We start from the raw sequence: 23,779 nt of genomic DNA, 5'->3' as shown, positions 1-23,779 counted from the left end.
AAAGCACTTCTGAAAATAATAACTTAAAACCTGCCACTGCTGCAGAAATGTTTAAGTGATATTACTGGTATACTACAGAAAGAAATCCCATAATAGTAGCAATATGTAACAGTCAAAGGGTGCAGAGACAATGCCAAGTTTTAATCTTAAAACATGGTGATATATATTAATGAGGTGCTGTGAAAACTCCAAGTGTAAAAACTTGGGGATTACCACATATCAAAGGGGAAAAAAAGTCAGAACAGGTCATATGAAAAGAAATTGGTGACCACATTTCTGTAGTCATAAATAAACTCCTTGAATCCTAAACTCAATGCCAATGAACTCATTAGAGTGAAACAGAGCAGGATAATGAACAGAAAAGACCCTTAAGCACAGGTGTTGCAGTACCACCAACTCAAATCCCTTCCCTGTGCTAAAAATAAAACCACAGACATTTCCCTCTTTTCTTCTGACCATTTTGGATCATTCCCCACAATAAAGATGTGTTTTGCAGAGTACATAAAACTGTTCAGACTCCTCCTGCTTCAAATTAGGTGTGAAATTAATGTACAGCAAATACATGATAATTTGGCCACTGAGAATCTACAGGGGTGGATAGGGAAGTGTCCTGCAGTATTCTCAGTAATTCATAAAATGTCATTTACTTTTGTAATATGCTTAAAAGAGGTCTTTGAAAGAAAATTATCTCTTGAGCAATGCAAAACCAAATTCTGAAGCATTTACAGAAAAATAGAGATCAAAAAATCTTTTACCTGTTAAATTAACAGTCTTTCAGTTAATGTCTCCTCTAACAAAAGCCTTGCAGGGCAATGCAAATCTCTAAATAACATGTTTTTGTTCTTCCCAAAACCAGATGCTCACATGAATTCTCCCTTGAAGCTAAATGACTCTCCAATCACCTAATTTTTACCCTAGTTAACATAACTGCAAATGTTCTCAGAAGTAATTCAATTGAAAAACAAACAAAAAAACCCAAAAACCAGAACCAAACTCCAAGCCCCTTAAAAATGGTGCTCAAGTAGCTCTTGAGGTCCAGACTTGTCTATCTTGATCATTCCTGTGCGCTGCTTTGAGCGCTGCTTTGGCTCGACAGGACATTTATCTTTCTGAATCTTCTGTCCTATAAGTAAGGCCACCTAAAAGCCACTTCAGAGCATTTATTACATATATTACTCTTCTTTAAAAAAAGTTTAATAAAACTCTGAATGGAGTGATTTTTTTCTGCCATAGAACATTCTCAGGGATGCAGGTAAGATTGCAAGTTCCTTGCCTCGTTGAATGAGTGAGGAATGGAGGATTATGCAGAGAGGAGGGAAACAAAAACAAAGAAAAGCCAGCATCTTTATTGTTACTGAGGTGAAAAATTAATTTACTTTTATCTGAGGCTTTGGATTTGTAGCTACTGCTACTCAATGCTTTTTAATACTTCTGAAAGCATGGAAGAAGCATATTGATTCCACTAAAATTTCTAATCTCAGTGTTCCTCCAGACAAGCAGCAGCTTTGTCTGCCTGAAGATTTATCATGAGACAACAAAGAATATTACAGTGAGAAGAATGTAAATAGTTGCAAAAAATGTATCCCTTTCTCCTCAAATATGGACAGACCAGAGCTAAAACTGCCAAACTACCCAGCTTTGGGCCAGGCAAAAAACATTACTCCCACACATCCAAAAAATAATAAAACTACTGTGAAATATAAACTATTATCGTCTTTAAGACAGTGAAAACAAATGGTACATAAACTTGAATAAATCTCCTGTCATTGATTTCACTTGGGTAACATTATTAAAGGCTGATTTTTTAAAATACAAATTTCACATAATTGTGTTCTTCCTCTATTGCAGGATCTCTGAAAAATTACTATTTTCTTTCTCCATAATAATTCTTCATCCCTTAACTGAGAGGATCCATTAAATACCTTCTTTGTTCTTGTTCAAGCTGTCTTTTTTTGTTTCATACCTCCCTAGACAGGTCCCCTCATTTCCATACAGCCACTGGGAGCCTTACAGCAAGGTGTCTTGCATTCCTTACCTCCTACCTTCTAGCAATGTAATGGCTCTTGGCATCCCTGCTGCTTTTACTAATGACTGTATAGGGATGTTTCAGCGTCTATTTAAACTCCTCAGTGTTACAGGTTAAATTGTGATGTATAATAATAGCTCTGAAAAGAAATCTGCTGGCAATTAATGGCTTTATCCATACAATTACAGTCATGCCTTTTCCCAAAGTCCACTTGCCTCAGGTTCTTAGTGTGACAGCAGTAACTGCACAAATGTTATTGTGCAAATATTATTGCCTGTGGATAGTGCTCTAAAACTCATTGCAAATTAACGCCCCAGGCTTGGACTGGGCCAAACACATAATAAGAGAATGGTCTATGCCTCAAAATGTCCATTGCATATCACACCATTCAACTGTTCCAAATTTCCAAAGCTGCATCCTCACAGACTTTGACCTCAAAAACCAGAAATGCTGTGCTTTTCAATTATACATAGCTCTCTCCACCTGAGTCATCAGTTCTGTCTGATCCCCATAGGCCACCTGCTTGGCCTCCTCTTGTTGTGGTGCTCACTTAAGCACCTATATGTACCTTCTAAAATAGGTCTGACTCCCTCGTTCAAATTGCTCTCTAAATGAACCTCCTTGGTGTCATTTTGCACTTTTCAGCACTGGCCCAATGACTTCTTTCTTATCATAGTGTTTCTGAATTAAAATGCAAATTCATCAACAGGAACATGTGCTATTATATGTACAACAGAATGCTCCAGAAATGAGTTTCCCTCTGCAGAAAGTAGAGGTACCTTACATCTTAAAATGAACATTTTGCCTTTTGTCTCGATGTGCATTTTATGCAACAAGGTTCAGAATATAGCAGGTAGATGAGAATAACACACTTCAAAAGAAGAAACCCTCAAACTCTGTGTGATTCTGACACAAATACCTGTGTCACCATTCACCTGCTTCTAATTATGTTGCAAACTTGAAAAGACATGTGCTCATGAAACCACAGCTCTTATTTCCCATCAGAAAATCCTCAACAATCTCTTTACTAAAAGGTATGAGAAGTCATGAGTAAGAAATGGGGAATATTCCAGAAAGTGAATTCCCTGCAAACAGGAGGCAGCAGCTGCCAGGTCACAAGCCCACACAGAAGGGTGGGGGAGCAAAGGCAGGTGACCTTCAGAAGGAGAGCATGGCAGAAGCTCAAAGCAAAATCCAACTCTCTTTTTTACAAAGGTTAGCTAAGGGTTAGCAAGAACAAACGAAAAACCTGAACCTTGGCTTAGAGCACTTAATTCCTTCTATATACCTCCCAATTTATAAACTAAAAACATGAGCAGAGAGGAAAAGGTAGAATTTCCCAAAAAGGGAACAGATCCACATCAAACACTGAAAAAAAAAAAAGCTCATCTCCAAAAAGTCCAGATAAAATAAAATATGAGGACAGAAAGGTAACACAGGTGATATGGACAGTAAGATCAGTTACTAAGTCATAGAGATTGCAGACAAAACAGATCTCTCTCCTTACTCTCATCACATCATGAATCAGTTATACATTGCTCACAGCAACAAAATGATGCCACTAATGCGAGTTTATTTTGTTAAACTTTATTCACTTCTTTAGCTCTTGGTTCACTTGACTTCCTGTCATAAAAATTAAAAGTAGAATTAAGAAACAAAGCACTTTTCTGACTACTAAACATCAGCTAAGAAAAACTGACAACATGAAAGTTAATGGCTTCTGCTCTAAAATGTGTATTTCACAGTTTTCAGACTCCAGTGTTTTCATTCTTATCTCAACTGAAAACATTTCCACTGAGATATTATGCAAATGAAGTGTGGAAATAAAGACAAAATTTTCTACCATGAGGTCTATTTATGGAATGGAACCAGTCCACACTGATGCTGAGGAGGGGATTAAGGCATGCAGCTGTAGTCTAGAGGAACCATCCATCACTAAGAGCCTGCTGGTTTTATATGACTCACTTCACTTATACTTCTTTTTAAAACTTTAAATCCAAAGTCAATTACCAAGATACTGAAGCTTTCTTGAGCCACAGTTTTCATATAATTAAGGTCCTCTGAAACAACAGTGATTTTTAATTGCATTGCAAACACTAGTTTGGAGTGTGTGCCCAAAAGCAGAGGTGACAATTTCTCATATAGTACACACTTCTGACTTTCATCACTACTTTCAATCTCCAATTCAGATCTGAGAGATAAGAATTCCTGGGAAGCCCAATTCCCATCAGCTCCAGCTCATGCCATGAGGATGCTACTCAGCTCTTGGTCCCTGAAAACAGCCCAACAGAGCTCAAAGCACAGATTGATGATAACTAGTCTGTTCCCAGTAAAAGTGATAATTTCATCAGGAGTATAGATCTGGAATTTTATGACAACTCTTAAGTGCCAGAAGTGGTTTGGAGTGCAAGAATTTTCCTGGAGATTTTTTATATGTGTTATACTGAAGTTTTCACAACACATTAAACAAATATTTCCTTTACAGAATAACAGAATATTCTGGATTAGAAGGGACCCACAAGGATCACCCATGTCCTACTCCTGACCCTGCACAAGACATCTCAAGGGTCACATTGTGTATCCAAGAGGATTGTCCAAACTCTCCTTGAGCCCTGTCAGGCTGGTGCTGTGACCTCCTCCCTGGGGAGCCTGTTCAGTGCCCAGCCACCCTCGGGGTGAAGAGCCTTTTCCTGTTTTCCAGGCTGCACCTCCCCTGACACAGCTTCAGACCATCCCCTCAGGTCCTGGCACTGCTCACCTGTGCTTTCCCTCATGAGGAACTTGCAGATTGCTTCAACCCTGTGTGGACTTTTAATGGAAATTGGCTGCAGTCTGCCAGCACATCACTTGTCAGCTGCACATACCCCTGAACAACAAGCAGGCCATTAGCTGGTTACTAATTTTAGCTTGTTCTATGCATTCCCTCTTTTTTTTTTCTTTCTTTCTTTTCTGTTACAAAAATTACTAAATTTTTCAAGAGGCTTCTTTATAATAATTTAGGAATGCATAAAGAATGAGCTGTGGTTTAGGCAAGCAGAGCACAGCCCCAGTGCTGACTTATTTCCTGCATTGCTTTCTACAGAGTACAAAACATGCTTACACAAACGTGCAAAGCTATGCCAGCTTTTTTACATTGCAGTTAACTGAGATAATCAGCTGGCAGAAAATATTCAAAGAAACACATTTCTCAGCTCAGTGAAAATGCTATGGATTATAAATGTGTTAGACAGGAATAAGGCATACATCTTGTACCTTGAAAACAGAATTTCATGCTTACTTCTGAAAAATGCCCAGTCATAAATAAAAGTCTACATAAAATAAGGTACTCCCAATGTAAGGACAGCTACAGTGCACAGTTCCAAGATAAATTCTGTATTTCCTATTTTCTTATCCATGTTCCTGCACATATTCTTTCTCCATCAGAATGTAATGACTCTAAAGGCTGCTTATAGTGTCTGTGTGTATGATTCAAGTGCCCTCAAACTGAAACTGGAATTATTTTAAAAGTGCATCTGTATTTTCTATTTGGAGGATAAGACTGAGATAAGAGCAATGCACTTTTCAATATGCTTAAAGAAGAGCAGGTAAGATTCTGCTGCAGGTAACCACATTCATTTCACACATATTCATTTCCATTTTAAAAGTACATTAACTCCAGACAATCTGCTAAAAATAACATGGCATTGTACAACTGTAAAATATTGATAACAAAACAATGGCATATTGGTCAAACTACTTTTATATGTCCAATATTACTCAGCTGAATTCCTCATTCACATCACCATTTTTTATACAACCTAATACACTTACCTATATAATAAAGTCCTCCCAGACACATAACACGTCTTCAAGGCCACTCAAATTTGCCCTCTATCAGAATGAGAATAACCTCAGGCTGCACTAAAGTCTATATCACAGGACTTAAAATATTGAGTTTTATGAAAATATAAATAAAAGCTCTCCTCTTTGGAGAACCAGCACATAGACATCAAAGGCACATTATTCTTTATTACAAGTGTCTCTCAAGATGTGGTGCTCCCCTGCGACAAAGTCTGTTGCAGTCACACTTTTAATAACAAGATCAATGAAATTACCTTGGCCATAGAATAATGACGTGGAAAACTGCTGAAGCTGAAAATTAATGGTCTCCCAGCAACTTGAAAGATAAATTAAATCACTGAACAACAATAAAAAAACACGACTTTAAGATAATCCTACAGAACTAAGGCTCAACCACTGTCTATCCTTAACTTGTACCATTTAAAAGCAATAACTTAACTGTCATTTGCTGACCTAGATACTTGGCTTGCACTCCAGATGTTCTCACATTCCCTGGTGCTGGATTTGTTTTCTTTCAGGCAGTATGAATGGGTACTCCATTAAAATTCTCAAAGCACTGGATAGTCACAGTAATACAGAAGTATTTTTCACATTCGTTCCTAATGCTCTTATCTCCCCTTTTTTCTTTTTTTCTTGCACTGTTTTCATTCAGCAATAGGGGTTTGGAAGGTGTTAGGGAGAAATTCAAAACCAGCTGTTTAAAAAAAGGCGCTAACAGTACCTGGGGAAACTGTTAACAAACAATTGTCTGTTGGTAGTATTTAGTACACAGTCATCCCTTCTGTGAACACAGACTATGGAACTCCCAGACCAAGCTCTAACCAAAGTGCCACTGTCACTACGTTTTAGTTAACAAAACATGCATTACATGAGTGATTCCCTCTGTGGTACAGACAGCAAAGCACCAGGACAAAACTTCATCATTAGCCATTTAATGTTAACTAGTCCTCTCATCTAATTTGCATTTCAGGCTCCAGGATTCAAAGCAGAAATATGGCTAAAGGGAACTCAGGCTCAGCTCCAAAAACCCAAGGAATTTTTTTTTTTTACAGAACTGAGAGGAACCCTGCAACAGTGTCCAGATGATCCAATAGATGAGGCACTAAAATTGCCCTCAGATTATTTTATCAGCCCAGAGAATTGCATGCTGTATTCCAGACCTTTTTCCTTCTCTAGGCACACACTGACATTCTACTAAAGGAGCATTTATGAAGATGCAAGAGGAAAAGGGATAGCATGAACAGCATGCAGTTGATAAAAATAAAAACAAACTTTATCTACATGGAAAAGACAGAAGGGTGCATTAGAAGGGTCATAAATGGAAATGGCAGTATTTATCTGGAGCTTGGACTCAACGATGTTTTAGAGGGTTACTTCCAAACATACAAATGCTCTAGCTCAAATGCTACTGCATATATGTCACTAGTAAGTGATGACTTTTTAAATGCAGTCACTGCAGAAACTATTTCAAATCTTTTAAAATAACCAAGTCAAAGTTTATGGATAAACACACATAAAGCTAAAGTTCTTATATTCTATCTGAAGACTGGTACAGCTCTCAAATTGATATCTGAATGAAAATAAGTTTTAACCAAAAAAAGAGGCATATGCAGCCAAAATGAATAGCTCCCAGAGAAAGCTGCTGACAACAGATGCCTAAAGAAGAAGACATTTCATAAGTCAAACCTCCTCTACTGTAGCAAGATGAGGAAAGGTTTCCCATGATTACTAACACTAAAAGTACCTCCAGAAAAATACTTGGATTAAAAAACAAAATAAGAAACCACAAAGTAACAAGCAAAAAAACCCCAAGCAAACAAACAAATAAAAAATCCCTGAACCAAAACAGAAAAACTGCATACAAAAAACCACTGAAAGTAAGAAAACTAAAACTTCCTCCCAATTCTTAACTATGAATCTCCTTCTGCTACTGCCACACCTTAATTCCGAAAAGAAAGATTATAGGTAAGATAGACCCAAAAAGCAGAAAAAAATTCACACAGAAATAAAGAACTGCAAAGTAACAACAGCAATGGAGCACCAGCCAAAGAGATAATCCTGAGGATTTTGTGTGTCACTGTCAGGCAGATGAATTCCTGGGAGAACTGCAGCCCACAGTTCTGGTTTGCAATGTAATGACAGCATAACCTTTCTCAGTAGAAGAGAGGAATACTGAACAGTAACCTACAAAATTTGAGTGATAGTAACTAAAAGAAGGCAACTTTTAAATGGCTGCCCTCACATGAATACCTTTGCACGCCTGAGCAATGAGAAAAGTTGGATTATGATTAATCATTCCAAACAGAAATACTGGTTATTTTATTTTGCCTATGCCCACTTAAAGAACTATTTTTATAAAAACAGTGACTTTGGAAAAATGATACTGATGATATGCTGGAACAATTGGCTTAGCTGAGTTCCACCTGTTTACTTAAAACCTCCCCCTGTCTGCTACTGTGGTTCACCTTCAGAGAAATCATTACCCTTTTCCTAAGAGACAGTGCTTTAGGCTGAAAAAAGGGGAAGTGAAAATCTCAGAGGAAGGTGAATAATTACAGCTCTCTCAAAAATAGGTCTTAAAAAATATTTTGAAAGCACTTCCACAGTTGGGTGCTATAAACAGGAGAGGCACAATCACCAGTATTACAAAACCTCTTTGCTGTAGCTCATTAATAATCCAGTCTTTGCTTAAAAAGGTATTTCCTTATAAAATGATTTTCAATTTTGCCAAGTTTTGCTCACTTAAAAAATAAGTGACTAATATGATATTTTATTTTCTCTAGATGTATTAATGCAGATGGCTTCAGGAGCCAGACTGCTGTCGAGTTATATTTAGAAAACATGAGGGCAAATAGCCCAACACAGCAATTCTTTTCTGCTGAAGACTTCGTTTGAGATAGAAGCAATGTGGCAACTGTTCTAACCTTCATGATTATGATTATTACCTTCATAATCTATGTAAATTACAGCCGTGAATTAGTAATCAATAATTTTAGAAGAAAAAGGGGCTGAAGGATGGGAAAATTTTCTAAGGTCGCTAATAAACCATGTTTTAAGGTTTGCAACTGTGAAGCTGAAGCCTTGTTGATAATGTAGCCATTTGTGCAAAATCCTGTGTCAGGAGTGCACAGAGGTGATAGAGGGAACAGAACCACTGTTCCATAGCACATAAAAATATGCAAGTAGCATTTTGGAAGCCCAGGCACATAGGATAGTGAAGTTCCACCATTAGAGAAAAATCAGCTCTCACATAACTTAAAACTATTGGATGGGTAACAGTCACATTGCTAAAAGTCAAGCAAACAAGCTAATTCTGAGAAATAGGATTGAGTTCAGAAGGATGGAGAGGTCTTTCTGAAACCCACATGGTTTTTTTCCAAGATTTTAAGTTTTCATCATATGATAATGATAAGCAATGATTAGCATCATATTGATAAAAGCTGAGACATAATTGCTAATGCCCACTCACAATTAAAGTAATCAAATAGCTTCATTCTCTCTCCCATTCTTTCTTTAAGTAGATGTAAGGGTAAATTGAAAGTAAACAAAACCTCACTGCCCTCCCTCACCTTGTCCAGCTTTAGAAGGTCAACCAGTAATTTAGAACAAGAGATTTGAAAGGGGTGCACTTGAAACTGGGAAACAACAAATTCATGTAACACTGGTCTAACTCAAGAGAGAGCTCCAAGGTTTAACACATGCTCAAACTGATGAAAAATTACATTGAGGTCTTTGGACAGGAGGAATTAAAACCTTATTTCTCTATCACACCATTGCTTTTTATGACAATTTGTCTAAGACTCAAGTTATCTTAATATCAGGAGTACAGGTACACAAGCAGAGACAGAAAAAAAACCAAACTAACACAGCCCAGTAAAATACTGCACATAAAAATATACAACTCCAGCCATTTTACCACTGTAAATTGTAGGCTTACCCATGTTCTAAGGTTTTTGAAATGTTAGTTTTGTGTGGGCTTTTTTTACTGTATTTTTTGGTTTGGTTTGTTTGTTTTTTTGTACAGAAAGAAAACCAGGTGAGATAAAATTGGGCCTCTCTAGAAGGAGGAGATGTTTCCAGAGTAGAAAGTTTGCAAACCTGCACTACACTACCACCAGTTCTAGAAAGACTTTCCTCAGGACAGCTTTAGAAAAAAGTTTATCATTAAATACTGCATTTAGTGACAACCCCACAACGTTTCTCTTGCTTTTTGTAGAAGCTTTTAGACACACTTAAAAATTAATCTTTTGGGCAATCTTTCAGATAGCTTGGGAGCTGGATTATTAGTTCTCACTTGAGACAAAAATTGCAGTTCAATCTCCTTCAAGCAAGAGTTCTTTGTCATTTTTTACAAAGGGGTCATTACCACAGCTTGGTGGCTGCTACTACAAAATAAAAAGAAACTGCAGCTTTTCATAACCCACAGTTTGGAAACTCTTATTGATACAAGAGGAAGCCCACAATACTATCAAGGAAGAGTTAAAAGCCGAAGTTAATTTAAGGCTTAATTCAATTTTTGTAAAAGTTATCACATATTATCAGTAGAAGAACTGCTTATAGTTATACAAATAAGTTTTCTTCCACTGCTATTCATATATTATCAGTGATTCCGTGTGCAATTGGATTATTTTTCTGTTCTTTAAGACATTTGTGTCATTGGGCCAGCAAGACAAAGCTCTCACTCCCAAATCAACACCTTCCTCCTTTTTTCCCCAGAAGAAACTGGTTGAAGTTTTACTGACTTCTCAAGAACTAATGTTCCACCTTGCAGTTCTAAGGTTCTATGTGGTGCAAATTGACTAAGTTTGAAAATTTTTAGTTTTGATGCAAAAACAATCATGCAGGAGTGCTTGCCTGCAATGGTGTCAGTGACATGTTCCTGTATTTATAGGAAGTTCAGGCCATCACAAAAGCAGTAAATAACAAAGATTAAAACTTCCCATGCCAACCAGATTAAATGATAACTGCATTTTTTCCTCAGAGAAAGACTGTTTTTCCATATTTCCACTTGGCCTCCAGTGTACCTGGACACTGTTTAATTCAGCACAGTCAATTATTTAAAACACCAGTTATACCTAGCTTTACTAATTGCTACACTCCTCTCTATTCTAAATGTAATACTCTGCAGCAAGGTAAACTTTCTAAAAATAATACTAAGCATATTTTAAAAAGTCTATGGAATCTGATGACTATAATCAAAACACTTCTTTAATTTGCAACTCAGGAATTGTGAATTTTAAATACATTAATTACTTCATATTTGCTACTCATGAGTCAGCTTTGATCTGCTAAAATAGCATGCAAAAGGCATTCTTTCCCCTCTCAAGATTTTTATTTCTGCATTATAAACAAAATACTTTTGTTAGTATTTAAAAATGACATTAAGATGACACAGCAAAGTAGTGTGGGTGAGAATGTGTGGGAAGCTGATCAGAAGCACAATGAACTTCTTGGATGCTCAGAGAACAGCAAATCCCCTCCAGGGAAATTTGGAAAAAATATTCTGCATAGAAACAACTTTGCCTATATATCACATTTTATCTTTTTCTCCTGAGGTTCTCTATCACTTGGAATATTTGCTGGGAAACAGATTTTTCTGTCTTGATGGTTGTCTAGTCTGCTACATACAACTCCAGACATAATCCTGTTTGTGACTTTGCCATTGGTGACAACAGAAAACTCCCCCCACATCCACCTCCACTCTGTGGTCAGGATGATCCAAAGCACACAGCTCAGCAAAACTCTTCCAAGCCTAACCCCAAGCACATGCTTCTGTCCCCTGGGTCTGTGTCCTCACCAAACCAGGATGTGAGGGCAGAACACTCGGAACTCCTGGCTTGGGTTGTCATTACTGCTGCAGCCAGAGCCAGGAGCTAAGGGCAGTGCCAGGTAGACCAAGGCTGGTGGTCAGACACTGACACACTATAACTGCACTGGGTTTGCTTGTAAACATGCTCACACTGATGCTCAGAGCATCATTTTAGTGCATCAGCCAGAATGAAATAAGAGACCCAGGTATGCGGTCCCTGGGATCTCTTACACTCACGCGCAAAGGGAAGAGGCAGACACAGGCACAAACTGGCAGAAATGAACGAACAACAAACAGGAAGAACAAGACCAAGCAGTAGAGGAACAGATCAGCTATGACCAGGAAAGGTTTGCTCTCCAGCTAAAGTGCAATACAAAGAACTCCATGACTGCATTTCAGCTTATATGAGTTACCCAACAAGAAAACATGTCCTTTGTTTTCAAAAAGTTTGACTCAAGAGGTAATTTAAGTTACATAAAATATTTCCTCAATAAAACAACTGAGAAAATGATTAAAACAAGCCCTTTATATATCCAAAAGCAGCAATTTTGATTGAAATCTCATATTCTCAATCTTTACTAAATAATTGCTGCCTTCATCAATAAATAAAACTGTTATCCAGCCAGCATATTATTGGGACATAGGTATCTATCCTAAACTCTCATATGCTATATCAAAAGTTCATCCACCTTGGCATTAACAAAAAAAAATCAACACAATTAAAAAATTAATCAAAATCTAATTCAACACTTTAGACTTTGCACTACCATCTAGCTTACCCAAAATGATTCTGTATAGTAGACAAGGTGACCCCTGTGAGGGGGAGAAATGATGCATCTGACTCCATTGATATCAGAAGGCTAATTAATTACTTTATCATACTATATTATATTACATTACATCTAAACTGAACCTGCCAAGCACTCTACTCCACCCAACTGCCCTCATGACTGTCAGCCCACAGTCCCAACACACACACACACCTGGATCCAATTGGTCAGTGAATCACCGCGCTCACACCAGAACCCAATCACCAATTCCCTTCAGGTGAACAATCTTCCACAATGCATTCCACTTGTGAACCCAAGGAGCAGCAAATGAGATCAGAATTGTGTTCTCTTACTCTGAGGTTCAGAGAACATGAATCCCAGAGTATCCTTGGGAAGTTGTGCCTTGCTTTTCTCTGTGAAGAGAAATGCGGCTACAATTTATGATTTTTAAAAGTTCGTTTTTATTCATTTAACTGAAAGCAAAAAAAAACGATGCCAGAAAGATTTTGATGTCAAGTGATGTCTCCCATTTAACATGAGACGAAGTTTGGCTCTGGTAGGAACCACATGAACCTCCTAATGCTGCCTCAGAAATGCATTTGGTTATAGCACAAACTGAAGACCAAGAGTAAAAAAAAGTGTACTCTTCCTATGACTGGATTAACTGGATTTTAAATATCCTTAAATCAAAACTGCCAGCAAGGTTTTATGACTTTCCAGCCAATTAAAACCCCCAGTAACATCTACTCACTTCAGAAGAGCACCTATTGCATAGCAACATTTTAACATTTTTGGAGACTATTACCCAGACCCATTTACACTTAGTGGCTGAGGCATTATAAGAATCATCTTGTATTGCATTTCAAGTCACTCAAATGCCCACAAATCTGTGAAACCCATGCAGAAATAGCCTCTGTGGAAAAATCAGCATCACATTTACACATTTTAAGACTTCAAAACAAGGCTCACGCGGGACCTGAGCTCACAAAAGCATTCTGCAGAGCCTATGCACAGAGGTGGGTACTTTTAACAGCAGATCTGAATGCAGCAGGCTAACTAGAATTATTATAGATTTCTCTGTAACTGGTCACTTGTGTCACATAATAGTAGATTAATGAAAAACTGTATTTATTTCCAGGCATTTACACTAAGAGGAATGATTATAGTTAAGGGTCCCCTGGAATTTCCATTACAACTCTATTTTTTGAGGATTTATATGTCAGCTATAATAATAAATTTTTAGCTGAAACTCAATATGAAAGGTCTCAGCTATGCATTATTCAGGAAATGTTCCCACACCTTTGAAAATGCTTCCTACAAAATTAAGAAAATATAGTAATTTTACCTCATTTTCCTATTTAATGTGGTTGTTGAGCATTTTATTTTGAGCAACCTAAGGCAGCATTTGCTACAAGACACAAATTGTAGCATTGTTAATTCTGAATGGACTTCCTACAAGTATCTTACAACACAAAATGTCAGTGAAAAAAAGCAATTGGACAGTAAAACAGATTCAACAGTCACATAAGTTTAAGGAAGACTTCAGGCTGATTAAAATGCTTCTTTGGTCATTTCTGGACCTACATGATTAAATTATGGAATTAGTAGAAAAATGCTGCCTTTCGTGTGTAAAAGAAATGCATATTTGTTCGTATTTCCTTCTTCCCTGTATATTACCTAAAATAATAAATCATTTCCTAATAAGGAATAATGAAACAGTTACACTCCTAAATTACTTAATTTATGAATTCAATCTACGGAACCTTCAAACTACTTTTTTCCACTTTAATTTTATGCCTCCTTTGGTGCACATTTTGTCAAACATGGATTAACACTCTTATTCTGACACACCTGAGAGAGCCAGCAGAGTCTACTGGGTCACCAGTCCTTTGGAGAGGAAAAAAATCCCCCAATGCTCTACAAGTTCTTTGGAACTGCAGGGCTATTAATTCAAAAATACACTGATAAAAGAAATAAATAAGGATTACACAGTGGACCATAACAATTTCTGGACTATTGGGTGATAACTGTTATGCAAATGACAACACATTCACCCTTACTCACTAAAAGGAATTAACACTGTTTCACTGCTTTCACTGTGGTTGCAATAATGTGCCTCCTTTTTTTAACAATATTCATTTTTAAAGGTCTATACAGAAAATTTTAAAAGTCTGAACACTAATTTTATTCAGTCAAGAAGAAAAAAAAATCTCTTCCAATTATTAAAAACAATTCAAAGTTCCATGGGGAAAAAAAAATTAAATCAATTTACAGTAGAAATTTGGATCAGATTCTCCAAAGGCTTCTGCATCCATGGCAGTGAATGGTTTTCAAAAAGGCTTTGGTATCTTCTCCAGTCCTTAATTACTACATTTTAATAGCTGGTTCTCACTGAGAAATAGATGCCTTCAGTTTCTTGAAAGCAATAGGAACTTCTGGCTACTTCACAGCTGTATGTAATGCAAGAAGTAGAACGAGAAAGACTTCTGAAATCTAAATCACAAGTTGCCATTCTGAGGCATCCCATATATATGAGTATCCACACGCATTTCAGGAAGACCTTCTCATCTCAGTTGGGCTTAGCATGACTTTTACTTAACTCTACACCTAATAACAACTTCTCTCCAAGAGTTGTATCTAAAAATAAAAAACACTTACAGCATTTTGCACATTAGGGCCTTTTGCCCAAACCAACTGCTCAAGAAAATTGTGGTGACTAATCTCTGAAAAATATTACTGTCGCCCTGCTCTTCTAAGTTCTTCTGATGTTTGCATTTTTATAATGGAGTTTCTCATGCACTTTTATGTAAATTACGATTGTTTTTGCATTCCTTTCTGGAGGAGGAGAAATTTGATAAACTAATAGTTTGACAAACGTTTTTAAATAAGTAGCAATCTCATCCTCCAATCCAGAGTCACTTTTAGAATTCTATATATATCAAGGTCTGTCGTCATCTTATTGCAAAAGTCCCATACCTTCTCTGTGATTTCTCATGGACAGCTCCTCACAGCACAGCCAACAAACTCCAGCTCCATCCTCGCCCAGCTAACCCACTCTTTTGTAGCCCTCATCCTTATTGGACACAGCTGTGGCCTGTTAAGGGCAGGCCTGTTCCTAATCTTTGATAATTAGTGCAGCTCCAACTCCTCAGGGGTGAGATTGCCTTCTGCACTACCTTTTCTTTTCTTACGTTCTATCCCTGCACAATTCACCCTTTTATTTTAATTACCAAGTTGCAGCATCTCTAGAAGATATGTTCAAATAAACTGATATTATAAGATATTCACATATCTCACTTAGAACTAACAGTTATACAAATGTTCAGGCAACACGTCACAGTAAGAACATAAGTTCTGATTTAGTTTTGCTTTTCACAGTCTAGAACATCAACCTAAGACTTTTCATAAACTAATGTTGTGTTTACTATCTTTTGCAAAGGGCCTCTGCAGTATCTTTTATTTTCCTACATTCTATCCCCCCACAGAATTCAACAAATAAACTTTCTTCTTTTTACCTTAAAAGTTTCAGCATGCATGTCATTCATTTTGTGTCCTATTACAACATATTACATTCAAAAGTTTCTGCCATTTTGATGATTTATCTTTCCCAGTTCACAAAGATCTGCACTGCACATCTACTCAGGAAGGAGCTGCTCCAGGTGAGCAGGCATGTTGCTCCTACTGAAGCCCGTTCAGACAGGTTATAATATTTAAATCTCATGCAAATATAGACAAAAGCATTGTGCTTAGGTAATGTCTAATGTAACAGAAAGTCATGGCTACTCTGGTTCAAAGCCATTTCCGGTGACAGAGAAGGCAAAGGATGTGTTGTCAGCCTTTCATGGGTAAATTCATGACATGCAAGGGCTGTTTTTCTGGTCCCCTGACACCTGAACTCTCCCACTCCCAAGCACCATGGGCCAACAATCCATCTGGAGCAGAGGTTCCTACAGCCAGGCTGCTCTGCAGCAAGGGATGCAAAACACGGCCATGGAAAGAGACAGTCACAAGCAGTAATAAGGACAGCCAATTGTGAAGGAAGATTCTGGGGTTTAATCCTTTGTTGCAGAGTTGTTTGGTTAATAGAAATGCCTGTTCATGAAAGAAGAAACAGTCCAGAGAGCAGACACTGGAACAAGGACTTTCACTTCAAATAGCTGTGTATTTTGAGTAAGGCTTTCATTAAGGTAATTTAATATACTGCTCCTGTCCAAGGCCAAGCTTTCTGTAATTTTTTTCCACTTGTTCAAAATTTATAAAGTTGAGTTTGTCTTTCAGCACAATCACAAAGAATCAGTGGTTTGTATACAGGAAAAATCAGTGGAAAGACTCAGAAGTGACACATTTACTATAACAGCACACCCTTGAGCTGCAAAATGCATCTCTGAGAAGGGTTGCTTGTATCCCCACACAGTTAAATTATTACTTGAAAACTAACAAGTAAATCCCTCTGTCAGTATTCACAGAATAAAAATCAATAGGCCTTAACTTTGATGGAGATATGCAAAAAGAAGCTCAAGACGGACAGAAATAGCACAGTCCCCCTGTTCTTTTAAGTCTGGGGACAGGGGAAGAGGTCACACTCTCAATGTTTTATCTGACCTGTGATAAACTACATTGAATATGATCTGCATATTCTGTATTCAGTTGCATATATGTCAATTTCCTGAATATGAAATGCTTTCTTATTTAGAACAGAACTTCTAGCTTTTGTTGGGAATTAATTACACCCTTATTTGAAAAACTCATACAAAAATGTCACATGCAGTTTGTGTGATTCCAAGTCTTGGGAGGATCTTTGCATTGTTCAACTAATTTGAAAATACTTAGCCAGAAAATTTGCATGCAAAGATTTTTGTAGGGAAAAGCTGTGAAGTGAGAGCACTGCTACTCCTCTGGCCTTCAGTCAGGCAAGACTGAAACTGTAAATATGCCCCTATGTCACTATTCCTCCAGGGCTTGTGCTGTCCTGGCTGTTATCCATCCACTGTACACAGCATCTCTGTCAAGAAATGGGAGCAGGGTGGGAATCCCTGTAGAAGCACAGTTAAGGTAATTACAGTAGAGCACAAAGGATGATTCTGTCCTGGTTTTCTTTTTGCAAACCCACAATTGACAACATTTGTTAATGGCTACAATTAATACGTAACTATACACAGGTACAGACAGATTGCATTCTCTCATAGTAGCAAAGTTTTCAGTTTTAATAACTCCAGATTTCTGACTATTTCTGAAGTTATCATCTCTAAAGACAAGTAAGATGCCATCTTCCATGTCTTAAAAGGGGACTTACAAAAATGACCTTGTGGATGAGCACCATCCTTTGAAATGAGGGGACTGAACCTTGCTTACTTAATTCTTACAAGCACTATCTGAGAACTACAGCATTAACCACTGGAAGTCTACTAGGAATCTGGATTACTTCTGGGAAAAAAAATTACTATACAAGACTGTTCTTCAACATGATTGAATCCTAAAGGTTCTATTATAAACCTTGCAGAGGGTTGCCTGATGTATGAGGATAAAAAAGGGAGGGAGGAATAATAAGGATTTAGTCATGATGCACTGACAGACTTTGGAGTCACTAAGGAGCACAAATACAACCATTGGAACAGCTTAAACTTGTAACAGGTTTGTAGAGTACAACATAAAAATCTTTTATTCTACTACACAGCTCATCTATAAAGATTTTATGTGATTTTCAATAGAGGAGTTATGAAATAAAGCAGCCTATAGCAGGAGCTAACAAGTGCACTTCATGTTCATTCCCATGCATTAACACCAAGACACTGCCCATAAAATACATTAAATATAAATTTATCTTTACTTCTGTGGCAAGAGCCAAAACACTTCAATGTTTATAGATCAAGGCTTTCTTAAAGGAAAAAACAAACAAAACGCCCCAGAAGACAATAATTATTAATGCAGTAGTACAAATCACCTCCAAGGCAATCTCTTTAAATTTCTAACAACCACCCCCTGGTCTGCAGAAGGAAGTGATCACTTTGAAAAATCACCACCACCAACCAAACAAGATTTTTCTACTGATTAAAGTCTTGCAACACTGTAGCACCCTGAAAGTGCAATCCAATTAACAAACCATTTATATTGACCTTAAAGTAAAATGAGAATTACATCACCCTTCCAGAGATGTAGAACATAGATACACATAATATATAAAAATGTACATAATAATTTATTACTTGTGAACTATCTTGTAAAAGTAGCTACAAATTTGCTCTATTCTTCCATATATGTTCTGGATGAATCTTTTCATGCTCTGGCTACCCATATTCTAGCAAAACCAGCATGAAAAGCATGAAAACTTCAAACCACATGTGGACTATCAAGAGGAAGACTCATTTTGGTCCTCAAGAATAAATATTTTATTTGGACATAGGAGCTCTTATTTATTTTCACATAGCTTTAAATTAAGAAAGTGCCTGAATTAGAGATATGTACTAACAAAAAAATGGAAATCCATACTAATGTAATTTAGTTCAGTTCAAAAATGTCCTGCAATGTTATTCCAGACAGTAACTGAAGGAAAAGGGGAAACAAGGTTTTCAGTAAAAAGAAGTTCTCACTTCTAAGATGTACATCACCTGCTCTGCATTCACAGAAGTCTCTGCAGACACATTTCAGTATGAGTCAGTAATGCATAAGCACAATAATTTGACAAGAGCCAAATTCAAACTGTCTGCTGAGAAATGCAATTTTATGTGAAGAAACACATGCATTTATGACACAGAGAAACTAATAAAACCCACTGTCTCTGGCAGCAGAAGTATTTAGCAAGGCAGCACCTTCTCAATATTCCAATATTTCATTTTCAATGCATTTTCAGCCCTGTTCTCTCCTCTTTCTCTCTATAGAGTATGTGCAGCAACATAAACAACTAGGAAGGATTAAAAAAGATATTGCTGACAGAAACCATTTTCATGACCATTTTCCTCATCTCTTTCTACACCAGTGTATATAGGACAATTTTTCCTCTCTTCATTTTTCTCTTTTAGGACTTTTCCATGAAGTTTTGGGGTTTGGAACAGCTCCACCCTATTTTCTTATCACTTAATCCCCATTTGTGTTTATATCACAAGCCATCTATTCCCTTTACACACATAAAGATAATTGCTGCTACTTGAGAGGCAGCAACACAGGTCCTGTTGTTTTCATTATCTAAACCTATTTAATAATCTAAACCCTGAGCTTTGTTAATGTCCCCTACTGAAAATACCTCAAGAAAAAGGGGAGATTTTAAGTAAACCAGAAGTGGGCTTCCATTATCAAGAGCAACTCAAAATCTGAGGTCTACCAGCAAATTACAGCTATGCCTGCATGCTTCTGAGAATATTCTGATCCATAAGAATTACTGTTTTGTGCAACTTTGGCATAACTCAAATACAGAAGTGAAGTATAATATTAAAAAAATAAAAAGCTTTTTTTTAGAGCTTTGAAGCTATTAGGCTCTGCTATGTAAAACTTGGCACACACTAAGAAATAAACCTTTCCCTGATAGATGGTAACAGCTCCTTTGTTTCTGCACCTCCCACTTGATGGAAGGATTATGCTCTCAATCAACGGTAATGGCCCCACTAAGACAAACCAATATATCATCTCTAACTCCACACACAGCACTGACTCCATGTGCCAAAACCTGCACACTAGGCAAGCAGACACTGGGAATTAAATAAACACTTCAGGTTCCTCTCTGCAGACCCCAATGACCCACGGTGTGAATAGTTCTATTTAATTATACTTACATCTAGACAAAAAAAAGAGACAATAATGATACTGGACCATACAGCCACCCCAGGACACATAGACAACCCAATACCTCAGCAAGCATATATTTCTGAGTAAAATCTGTAGCTAACAGAATATTTCTCACTCTTTTCAAGACATTCTGTACTAGAATCCCAGAATAGCCACAGACCAAGGGGGGAAAAAAAGGAAGGAAATGTTGACCTATTTAATAGGGAATAAGCCAAGACATTGAAAACTAACACATGACCAACATTATCCATAGAAATCCTCATGTCTTATCTAGATAGATCAAATGCAGAACATGTTACACAGAATCTTCAGGGGTGTCTAGGGAAGAAAATTTATTTCTGTACTTCTTAATGAACCTGTAACAATTTTTCAAGGAGTTTATAAGGGAATAGTTGGGAGAAAAAGGGAGAAAATTAGAATGGAGAATAGTCTTCATTGCTACATTTTCAAGGGGTCTATTCCAAAAATTAACTGAGAGGAAAAAGTGGAAATGTGAATATTGCATTAGACTCACTGCACCGTAGCTAATCTTACATAACATCAAATTCATTAGCCCAGGAAAACTCTGTAAGTAGCCTTCACAGATCTCCATCTTTGTTCTCCATTGTTACCTGGATAAGAGAATCCCTAAGAAAATCTATAGTATAACCACAATAAAGACTACACTCAACAATATTACAGGACTTGACAGTGTGTGGAATTAGCCATAATCATTCCTGCATCACAAAAAATACCTGCTGCAGATTTTTTCTTTTCAGAATACAAAGAAATTAATCCAAATAGTCATGATATTTGTTGATAACCACAAACACTTGAAGTTCCCACTTTTCTCATGTGTATTCAGTGTGTTCCTCAGAGCTGGAACAAATTGTTTTCACAAGTACCAGTACTTTGAAACCATTTCTGCAAACTCAGACAAATGCTAGTTCAAGTTTCTGACTGCCCAAGGTAAACAGCTTACAGTTTCAGCTCTGTTCCATAAAAGAAATAATTATAAGGCACCTGTAAAGCCTAATACACTCTGAGTTCTTTATGAGCAAGTGCTCATCACTCTTTGAGAATTCAAAGTCAACAATGATATTCTTGAACATCCTGAACATACTTGTACTTTCTATCGAAGAAAGTCTAAATTATCCTGATCAAAAAAGTGAAAACTTCATGATTTACTCCATGACACTGGAGTGACATGAACATTCTCACTGCAGGGTAGTACAAGTTTCCATGGTAGTTGCAATATATCAAGACTGAGAAAGAAATGTAATTTTAAAATAAATAAACATTAAAATTAATAGAGGCTATCTCAAGCTGAAGAACTATGATTATTTAGCCTTTCTCCCCAGGCATAAGTTTGATCCCAACAGTCAGTACACGAGTCCAGGCAATGATCTGCCTTTATCTAAAGTCAGTGGTGTTTGCCATGACTACAAACAAAGCTACAACAAGGCCATGCTTTGGAAAAAAACAGGTCCATCAATCCCAAAAGGTTCTTTCTGTGTCTCTTGTTATCTCAGAAGGCTTTGCATCAGCTGGCATTCCATGGTATTCCTCCTGGTTTCTACTCCAAATTCTGGTGAATGTGCAAGCAAAAAAGCCAAGGCCTTGCATTCTAAGGATTTTGTTTCCTTGTATGTCTCTGTCCTCATTCATTTCAGGTTATATTCAGGGTATATTGGGACTTGCTATGTTATACAGATCATTGTAAAATCAAGTGCTACATTTTGCAATTAAGCAGATTATAATCTTGGCTGGGTATCTCTTTTGAAACTGTAAGTGAAAAAAAAATTATGTAACATGAATCCCTGGGTTTAAGAAATAGGTGGCTTCTTGGAGTAAAATAAACCCAGAGCTTAAATGCTTTAGGCAAATTAGCAGGACAAAACTGTAGATACAGTTCCTCCTCTGAGTTCTGCAGATAGTCTGAAAAGACTTTTTTTCAGAAAGGTCAAACATTTCATTATAGAAACACAATAAACTGACTACAGAATACTAAAAATAATACTGCCTTATATAGTTAGGCTGTAAGGACCAGATCGCAGTATTCTGATATGCTATCACCTTTAATTGGAGACCAAATGTCTAGAAACCATTTAAAGAAACAAAGAAAAAGAATCAGAAGATTTTTAACATTTTTTTCACATGAACTTTCCAGTTCTGAAGGGATGGGAGGATATAACATTGACCTGGTAGGTTGCAGCCCCAGCAAGGAACCCTCATCCTTCCCTCACTGCTCAGGGCTGGCTGAGAAATAACTCTAAGAAATAACCCTTTTCTTCTACCCATAGTTCTCGTAATGAAAAACAAGTGGCTTAAAATACAATGTACTTTTCTTCCTCGGCACTTAAAGCTCCTGGAGGTAGAACACTAGACAAGAAGTTTAGTGATACAAAGTTTTGGGAGCCACTTTCAGCCACTTAGAAATTTCCCAGAAGTAATGTAGTAATGCTCAGAAGGTGAAATTATTCAGGTTTCCTGGTGTCTTGAAAAAGATCAGCATCAAGCACTCAGTCACCAACACCTCCCTGTCTCACAGTAAGATCACCTGTAATGTTACCCTCAAATTAGGCCAAGGGCTTTATTTTACATTATGAAAGAACTCCTGTACATCACACAAGTCATTCAGTTTGAGAACAAATGTTTGCCAATTCATCCAGTGTAACATGTCTGAGAACCCAAGCATGACACTGAGGAACTAAATATTTTAGTAGTACAATGTTATTAAAACAACTGATAACTTCCCAAGTGTTATTTTTAAAAGCATGGTTACAGCTACAGCAATAGTCCTAAAATCACACCTGTATTTAGAAAGATGTTTACTTGGAACCTCTTCAAGAATAATGGAAAGTTTGCTTCAAACAACAAACTTGCATTCAAAAATACCTGACAAAATCGCATTTATTTTGCATCACATTCGAATCATGTGCTACTACGTTTTAGTGTCTTCTGTTGTTCTTTATATGCCCCTATGGGTGTTGGGCAAAATTCCACCAATTGACATGCAAATTAAGATAAAAAGTTCAAAACTTGACCCCAAACATTCCAAATAATAAAAATGAATGTTAGTAAAGTTTCATCTAAGTCAAAACCAGTTTTTTCTAAAGTATGAATCAGACTTGTCCAATTATCTCCACACATCATTAGTCTCCCAGGGGATGTAAGTGAAACACAGGAAAAACCACGTCAAATTACTACGTTCTGAACAAATTCCATATTTGAGGACAGTCAGTTCTAAATAAGAGAGACAAACATCTTGGAAAAATTAAACTCCTAAAATCATCGACTCTTTCATCACCATCCAAAGAAAATATCAGGCTAGGGAAAAAAAAACAGGTAAATTTTGAACAGGTACAGAAGCAAAACCCTATTTTTTTGTTTTTAATCGCAAGTGCACGGCTCATAGCCCCGGCAATCACTGATTGTTATTTTGTTTTCAGCCAGGCACGCAAGGAGGGCACCGGGCCGGGGCTGAGCTCCAGGCGCGGCGGCTGCGCGGGGCAAGGCTGCGGTGCGCGCGCGCGGCCGGCAGGGGGCGCCGTTGCTCGCTGGAAGGCGCTGAGGGCG

At 37.3% G+C, this 23,779-nt stretch overlaps 1 protein-coding gene across 3 annotated transcripts in view; it reads right to left on the bottom strand.

Moving 5' to 3' along the window:
• Positions 1–23,779, bottom strand: part of GABRB2 (gamma-aminobutyric acid type A receptor beta2 subunit) — a 140,318-nt gene that overhangs the window by 112,481 nt on the left and 4,058 nt on the right. The window lies entirely within an intron of this gene.

This window comes from Geospiza fortis, unplaced genomic scaffold (assembly GCF_000277835.1).
Source record: "Geospiza fortis unplaced genomic scaffold, GeoFor_1.0 scaffold55, whole genome shotgun sequence".
Taxonomy (NCBI): domain Eukaryota; kingdom Metazoa; phylum Chordata; class Aves; order Passeriformes; family Thraupidae; genus Geospiza; species Geospiza fortis.
This window is presented reverse-complemented; position numbering and strand designations above follow the sequence as displayed.